The following is a 9,342-nucleotide window of genomic DNA, read 5'->3' as shown; positions in this document are numbered from 1 at the left end:
GAGAACTGTTAATATATTGTATATATATATATATATATATATATATATATATATATATATATATATATATATATATATATATATATATATATATATATATATATATATATATAGTATATTGAATTTCCTTTGTTTCTGGCATAACAGATATGGTCATTTTGGTGGGTAAATAGCAATGCGAATGGAAGAAATGTAAACCCTCCTTTACTATATTTCATGATTTTGAAAGAATATTTCAAAGTTTGCTTATAAATGTATATTTTAAAATGTATATTTTAAAAGCATATTTCAACCAAAATATTACAGTCCTCATTAGCTCATATATCATATTAAAAAAAATGTCATTAAACACACCTGACATATTTGATTTGACTGGACTGGAAACTACATTATAATTAGTTTCCCAAAGATTAAAAAATAAAAATCAAAGTAGGCTATAATTAAGAATGATGAATAAACTGTTTAGAAATTCGAGATTCAAGAAGAAGAAAACTTCAGTGCCACCCCCCCACCCCCAACAAGTTAAACATTTAGATAAGAGTGCTCCATAATATCTCAGTTTTCAAAACTACACTTTGTAAAATAATTATGGACATATATTAAAATGATCTGGACATTGGATGATTGAAGCTCTGTATGCAGTATGGAGAGTAGGTTAATAGACTCCGTTCATAATTCATTTTTAGGTTTGAATTTTATGGGTGAAAATAGATGAAGCATGTTATCTCACAGAAAGCTTTTCATTTATGCAGGCCTATAAAATGATGAATTCATTTCATCCCCAAACCTGAAGCTTAAGTGGGTTTTTTTTTTCCTCAAGATCACCTCTTTATAAAGCTGCGGGTTATGTCTGGACCATTTTCTCTCTGTGCTGTAAGGTAAGTGAGTGTTCATTCATGATATGAATCTCATTTAAAGCAGCCAGAAACATTGCGTTGCATGAGTGGCCCTATCACACGACCGATGCAAGGAACGCAACGATTTGTCACCCGCTTCCAGCGAGTCCGCAAAGAAAACACTCCGTAGGCGCCACAGAACTGCCTAAACCACAACAGGCCATTAAAGTTACCTCACCATGAAGAAAACCTTGTGGGGATGGGGAAAGTGAGAGAGACTTCTGGCTTACATTACTGAAACTTTTCATTAATATACTGTAGCCTTATTCAGGGTAGACACCATATTAATCCAGTTTTACTGTCTCTGGGTACTGTGTCATATCTGGTCACTGACTGCATCAATTGAATCAAGATCAAGATTTTTTTTCTGCTTGCTTGCTCGGGCCAGTAGCTCAGATTTCTACTTGCAAATATTTTCACCGGCACAAAGACATAATAATAATAATAATAATAATAATAATAATAATAATAATAATAATAATAATAATAATAAATAAATAAAATTACATACACTACAGGCTAAATGCTTTTTAATCAGACATTAAGTGTTCTTTACAAATAAAACCTGCAATAATAACTGGAAATAATTCAGTTATTACAGTTACTCACTGGCCAGCAGGTCATCCTTACTGTTAAGCCCCAGACACCTGAATATTAAATTTTCCACTGTCTCAGTTCTGAATGCCTAGAGAACAATGTAAGTGAAAACTGAATTATCTTACTCATCTCTATCTACTTAAAATTGCAGGGACAACCTACTCTTTGCAAGTTGCCATTATGGCAATAATGTCACCTGAATAGAAATATTCATAATTCTGCACTGCTGAACTCAGTTCATGCATACAGTCACTTATTGTATATTAAAATTATACAAACTTGGACTTGGCTTGGACATTAAGCCTGTGCACAATTCAACTTTCATTCCGGTTCTTTTTCACAGCAAGTCCAACCCAGACTGACACAACAGTACATCTATTGCTCACATTATCGTTTTCATTTTTGAAAATGAAATATGGTGTCTCTCTTGAATAAGGTCCATTGCTACTCATGTATTATCTTGTTCTCTATCACAACCTCTGCTTTTTTTCTTACAGATACCAACGCAAACAACAGATCTGGAATAATTGACTTTGCATGTAGCCGCTTTATTCATTTTAATTTTCTGACTATGTCTGAGAAACCAGACACATTCGCAGCGATGAGAAAGAGAGAGAGTAGAACTCCGCTGGTGTCTTCCATCTCACAAGAACAAAAAGGAAATACAAGTTAAGTCAAGTGTGAAGGGAGTACTCATTATAAAAGTGAAACATGTCAGTTTTGGTGTAAGAAATAAATTTAAAATGCATTTGACTTCCTGTTTCTCTCCTACAATAGAGCACTTTTACATTCGATGATTAGTGTTGCTCAGAAAAAAAGGGCTCATTTTACACTTTAAAACTCTTTATGAAGTCAACACGTCCTCTGGAGAATATTCTCCATTCCATCATGAAATCTTTGAGAGTTCAGCTGAAAGGTTATCAAGTCTCACTTTTCCCCATTTTCCTCCTCAGAACAAAAGACTTTCTGTCTCCTGGCAACAAAAGAACAAATTTATGGAGAGTGGAAGAGAAGAAATGTGACAGCATGTGGCACCCAAAACATATGCTTTATTTTATTTTTTACTGAGACTATTCAAAGTCCCTCAACCGTTTCTTCAAAAACACATCATGCGCTGAATAACGGCTTTGAGACTCGCCATTATCTTGAATTCAATGTGTTGTTGTTTTGAGGCACAATCTGCACTATCGTAATTGGAAAGCCAGGCCTGGTGTGTGTACTTCTTGTCTGAAAACACACTAAGTCAGGTCTGTAAGTTAGTGAACTGGGAGAGATACTTCTCCTGGGAGATACAGGACCGGCTCTGAGGACAGTGGAAGAAAACTAGCTGAGAAAAGTGTTTCTACACTCTGGGTTCGAGATGGAACCTCCAATTCCACATGGCTTTAGAAGATCCAGTCTGGGGAAGCAACAAAGTGGATGGGCTGAAATTGGCTGGATGCCGAGGGAGAGAGGTGTATTGTTAGGGCTATAGCGAAGCCCCACTGTCTGAGGAGGGAGACAATGATCTTCAATTACCAACAACTCTCAGTCCAATTTACTGCGGACATTAGAAGGGGAACAATGAAAGAATTGTCTTCAGAGGAGAGCTTCGGGTTGTAGAGGCTGAAACTTTCTGGATCGGTCTGTGAACAGAGAAAAAGGTGAGTTTTTTAATGTGCAGCTAAGTGGATCGACATATAGAAAAGTGAATGGGAGCCTTTTAATTAGATGACGGACGCAAAGAAAGGGTGGTTTTAATTAGAAGGGAATCGATTCCGAAAGGAAGAAAAGTTTTATTCAGAAGGGAAAGGGCTAGGAAAAAATGTGAGCTTTAATGAGACTACAAGATCAGAGCTTTAGTGAGAACTGCGATTTAAAAATATATATAATTTCTTTTTTCCAAAATAGATGGTAAGCAACACTGGGAAGTGCCTGTCATTAAAGCCATAATGTATTTCATTTCTCTTTCACTATAGGCCAAGACACACATGCCTAATGCAGATCAGATTAACCAAAAAAAAAAACAGAAAAAAAAAAAAAAACCTTCCGCGGTTCACAAACAAAAAATTTCAAGGCTACATTGGTGGAGTAAATCAAAAAGCGCTTTGCATTACCCACCGAGACGCACTCATTTTTCTCCCTAATCATGTGCATCCAGCCTCAGCAGTCGGCAAACAGGTGAGACTGTTCCTCAACGCCTAAGATATAACCGCAGATTTAGTCCGACAGCATGGCAATTATAGGCTACTTTGATACAGAAGGATTGAAAGAGCAGAAAATGAGCGCGTGGGGTTGATCAGAGGCTCCGACGGCTGAGATCAACTGATGCCACTCAGCCACCCAGGTGTGTGCTTAATCAGGAGTGCTTCTCCTTTAGGTTTCGTGTTGGACAGAAGGATCAGGTCCGCCGGGAGACCACCTGTCAGTATTCATCTTCTAAATGAGAGCCCCCTTCCCCAATCCATCATGTAGCCTGTCTCCTCTTCTCTGGGAACTGCCAGTTCTGCTCTCCCCAGAAGCTACAACATTTTTCAACAAAACGCCATGTTTTCCAACTGTACCCTGACTGTCTTTACAAAGCCATCTAGCACGTGCAGGAGAGCCTCCTCTGCACCTTTAGAGGAAGAGGAAACACTATAGCTCACCGTGCCTGTAGGGTTCATTCAGGTGCATAACAACATCCGACAAACCTCTCAAATAAACGCAAACAATGTAGCTGCACAAAACGGCGTCGAAATAATCCGGCCCTACTTGCACAAGATAAATATGTAAAAGGAGCTCTGATTAGGCTCTCGACTGATCTCTCTTCAAAATAAAGCACTCCTCTCCACCATTAGCAGTGGAGTGTTTTGTAGTAACTCCGTATGGCCTTCAATAAAATCGTTCGGAGCAGCTGTACACATGATGTTTAATTGCACCCCCTGTGTTTACAACAAAAGATCCATCTTTCCTTACTCTCCATTTTCTTGCCTTTACTTTCTAGCTATTGAGCATCTGCTTCTATCCACTTTGTCTAAGGCTGCTAAGCGAGTTTCTCACGGGAGAATCTTCTTGTTGCGATATTGAATTTTTTAATTTTGAAAGTTCGTATTTTCTCTAACTTTCCTTTCAGACTTCTGTTGCCTGACTGGAACTCTTTTCCCATAGGGCTGAAATAGAAAAAAAAAACAGTGGGTGCCCACAAGTTTAGGAGTCACACAATGTGTTACTAGAACTAAAAGGTATTATCAAATACAGTGTATTGTCTAAGGGTGTATTCACACAAGGAAAGTCTGCTAGTTCCCTTGCTTTGGTGTGGACCAAATACAATGTTTATAACCAATATTCTATCATATTTTTCCTTTATTTTCCTAACCACAGAATTATGCGGAAGATATATTTTATAGTTTCTATAGGCAACTGTAATAAATGTTGTCAATTAGCACTGCATTATTCAGATGCTTTTTTAATTTCCTAGTGATGGCTTGAAAAACACACATAAACCATTGTCGCAGTCAACGTGTTTAATGTCTTCACGTTTCATTAGTCCAAACTTTTTTTATTAATGCCAAGGTATCAACAAAATAAGTGCAGAAAATATCAAAAGTATGTACAAAGAAGTGACACAAGCAAAGCATTGTTTATGCATGTATAGGCTAACAACAAATAAATAATAATATACAACAGATGAATAATATAAAAGAACAACTAACAAAATAGGTGAAAATAAAACAGTTTTAAGAGCTTTAAAGGGGTCATAGGATGCTTTTCTGGGTACTCACGGTGTTTTACATGAACGGGGGGAATCTCCTCATCCACCACCAGTGTGCAGCATCCACCTGGATGATGCGACGGCAGACATATTGCGCCAGAACACCCACCACACACCAGCTTACTGGTGGAGAGGAGACAGAGTGATGAAGCCAATCAGTGTATGGGGATGATTGGGTGGCCATGATCTTCAGAGGCCAATGGGAAATTTGGATTTTTAATGACCACAGAGAGTCAAGTCATGACCTTGGTTTAAGATCTCATCCGAAGCAAGGTGCTTTTACAGTATAGTTTCCCCGTCACTACACTGGGGCATTAGTACCCACACAGACTGCAGGGTGGGCACCCCCTGCTGGCCTCACTAACACCTCTTCCACCAGCAACCTAGTTTTCCCAGGAGGTCTCCCATCCAGGTACTGACCAGGCTCAACCCTGCTTAGCTTCAGTGGGCAACCAGTCCTGGGCTGTAGGGTGATATGGCTATAACAATAATCATTAAAAAAAGTTAACGGCTAAAGTAAACAGTGTCTCTGAGAATGGCTTGGAATAGAGGGGTGGGGTCAGCAGGGCTCATTAACATTTAAAGGAACATGCTTCAAAACTGCTTGCTCTGAAAAGAGCTGTTTTTGACAGGGTAAACATTTTGTTTTTTACACTACCATTGAGAAACTTTGACGAAACTATGTTACAGACTTTTAATTAAGGCCCTAAAGAATCATATTAACTTGTGGAAAATGGCCATTTGATGACTCCTTTAAGATTGACAAAGAAGTGTGTATATACTGTGCACCTCACCACTGCCTGTAAGTCAATACCTTTTTATTTTTTTACTTTTTTTTTACTATGCTTAAATGCGATGTGTCACAACATGTGGGATGCAATTAACATTTAAAGAAAACAGCTAACACATTTGCTAACCTGTCTAAATGGCAGGGTAATTAAAATCCATTTTTGTCACACAATAGAAATGTGTTTATTGGCATAGTTGTTCTCACAGGTGTCACTTTTATAAAGAATGTCACGGTTTTCAGGCGTTAACCAGACCTATGAGAACAAAACAAGCATCATACCACATGCATACATTGTGGTGTAAATCATGCTGATCAGCTGGAGTGGAATAATTAATATTGGCTACATTGTGAGTTGATTGAAAGTGCCATAGTTTACAGGGTGTGTAATGGAGGAAAATGCAGCCACATGGTGTGATTACTACATTTACCTGCAGGGGCTAAAGAGCCATGCTTCTCAGCCAAACCTTGACCCTTTGGGTGTATTACCTGGTTTCTAAAGCAACATTGGACACCAGTGATTTTCATTGTTTAAAAAAGCAAAAAAGTAAAAAGAAACCCATACATATATATAACTTTTTTTTTTTTTTTGTTCAACAACACAAAAAGTGTTTCCCTATATTACATTATTGTTATTGTATACTTTTTATATTTCTTATATGTTGTGTTTTACATTTGGAGATAGGGAATAGTTTTTTTTTTTTTTTTTTTGGCATCTGTTACACATCTGACATTTTCAAATAACGAATAAAGTAAACTTATTTCGTCTGCTGTTCAACCACCTATTTCTTCGTTATAAATCATCAGTGTCACTTTATAATGTTTAGTAACAGTAATAATACTTCTATATTGCATTTTTAAAGCTACCTGTTCTGTAACATCATAATAATTCAATCTGACAAATGAAAATTTGGAAGGTGCAAAATTAGAGTTTCATAAGTGTAATTTTATTTCAAGACACCTGGGTCATTCCGTGTTAACGCAACCAGAGGTCCCCATCTCAAATTTTTTAATTAGCTAATATTTTTTTTTCTGCAGAAAGATAAACATGTATATTGATAAAAGCAAAAATATTAAATGTCATGGATGAATATTTACCGAGTAAAACACTATTTCGTAGATGGGGGGGTTAAAATGGTAATTCTTTTGCCATTTTGATTTCTGCATACTGTTCTTTGACAATGTAAAGTTAAATGTTATTTTCTCACTTTCTCTATATAATTTATTTGCTGTTTCAATAACTTTTTGGAAGGTACAGGTAATAAAAATAAATAAATAATTAATTACATCCGTGAACACGATTCAGACATTTCTGGATGGTGAAAACAACATCTTATTATTAGGAAAGGTGATTAGCAAACAATTATTAAAAGACCTGCTGGACCACAAATGATTTGTATGTGGACATACTCATTTAGGTAGATCGGGGATGTATTCCTTTTACAAACAAATGTAATCCACTTTGCTTCAGTGACTCAGATGTCGGGAGTAAATGACGACTACTAGGTTCATTATTACAATCATCAATAAAACAACTTGATCACTTAGGAGTCATTCGTGTCTACATCTGCTTCAGCGGGGAAACAATGGCGGACTGATGACAGCTCACTCAGGATAGGTCTAAGGTAAGATGCCAGTCCAGTCTGTGTATCGTGGGAGGGGCCTGTCTGTGTGACATCACAAAGACAGGCATCTGAGATCAGCTCGATTTGAGATAATGGTTAAGATTTTAGTAGGAAAAAAAAAACACTGGGTGGATTTTAATCATTATATGGTAGTTGTGTACACGTACTGCCAACACACAATTCAGTTCTAACAACTTGTAAAAGTGCATGTAGTATCCTATGACCCCTTTAACATTTTGGCTTATTAGCAATATCAAATATTTGATCCGGTGGCCTCTGGTTGAGTTGACACGGAATGACCCATCTGTGACTTTCAAAGCAGAACTGTTTTCTAAATGTAAATAATATAAAACCTCAAGCTACTGAATATAAATATTCGCATATAAACATATACAGCAGGTGACTCAGACAGGCATGTATGCCAGTGGCTTGAAAAGCAGTGGTTTGAAAAGCTGTTTTAATTCCATTTGGGCAGAGACTTGCTGTAAATTAGATTAATGTTAAAGTGTCATGTTCCCAGGATTAGAAGATGAATTCAAATGAGTCTCTAGGTATGTGATGGTGCTCAGCAGGTGGGCAGGGAAGTGTGAGGTGAGCTACACTCTCTTGAAGGCACCACTGATTCTGAGCTCTCTGCCATGGCTCTACAATTTCAATAATCCCGTTTTAACAAACTGACAAACACAAACAGCGCGGGCCAGTAAAATACGACTTCCTGTTATACTTCCTGTTGGACTACTCCACAAATGTGACTCTTATTGTACCACAGTAACTCTCTCTCTGCCAGTCATGAGCTATAGGCCATTTTTATCAAGCAGAATGCCACAGAAGAGGCAGTGAACGAAAGTGAAAGGGACAAGTAGTTATTCAAAAAGTGATTTTCCACTTGAATATACAGGAGAAGCCTTCTGAGGCTTATGCGGCTGTGGAAAGGGGGGCGTTTAGGCCCAGTGAACAGGTGAGGAGGCACTACTGTGAGGCGTGGTGTGTGGTCACTGTGTTTGTCAGGGCTGATGGATGGCTCTAGGCCGTTTCGGGATCATAGATGATTGGAAGATTGAGTTCAGGTGGGATGTAATCGGGTGTTAAATGAGACAAAGAGACTTTTTATTGACACTATTGGGCAGCAGAGGAGTGTATACAGTACCTAGCTGGCGTGGACAAAAATTGACAGGCATGTGTGAGATTGGATATACAGTAAGACGCAAAATTAGTTTTATATTTATGTGCGATGTTGCATGTGCCCGCAGTTCTGAACCATTTCTCCAGTGCTTATTGACTTTGCCCATAAGCCTTTGATGATGCTGTTTAAATTGCGCCATTGATTTTAATGCACCAATTACGTATATAGTGTATGAGAGTCGATATGTAGGACAGTGGTACAAATAGCTGAATATGAAGAGGGCTTTAGTTCAGCAATTTTCGATGAGTCTTAAGTGCCCACGATCTGTAAAACACCCCACTTTCCTGAAAAATGTGCGATCAATACTGTGGAGAAAACCTTTTTAGGGCTTGCAGCTATATGACTTTTCTGTTAAATGAAAGTATAATCAAGTTTTTAACGTCTTGTGACTACAGGAAAAACATGCCACCTTTAGCATCATTACGTATAGGCCTACTACTGGGAAAATGTGGAATTCGTGCACGCATCGATCTCTGCGTCTTTAAACAGGCACAAATGTGTCATGTGATAGGAGGGTACGA

The sequence above is a fragment of the Carassius gibelio genome, chromosome A10, assembly GCF_023724105.1.
Source record: "Carassius gibelio isolate Cgi1373 ecotype wild population from Czech Republic chromosome A10, carGib1.2-hapl.c, whole genome shotgun sequence".
Lineage (NCBI taxonomy): Eukaryota > Metazoa > Chordata > Actinopteri > Cypriniformes > Cyprinidae > Carassius > Carassius gibelio.
This window is presented reverse-complemented; position numbering follows the sequence as displayed.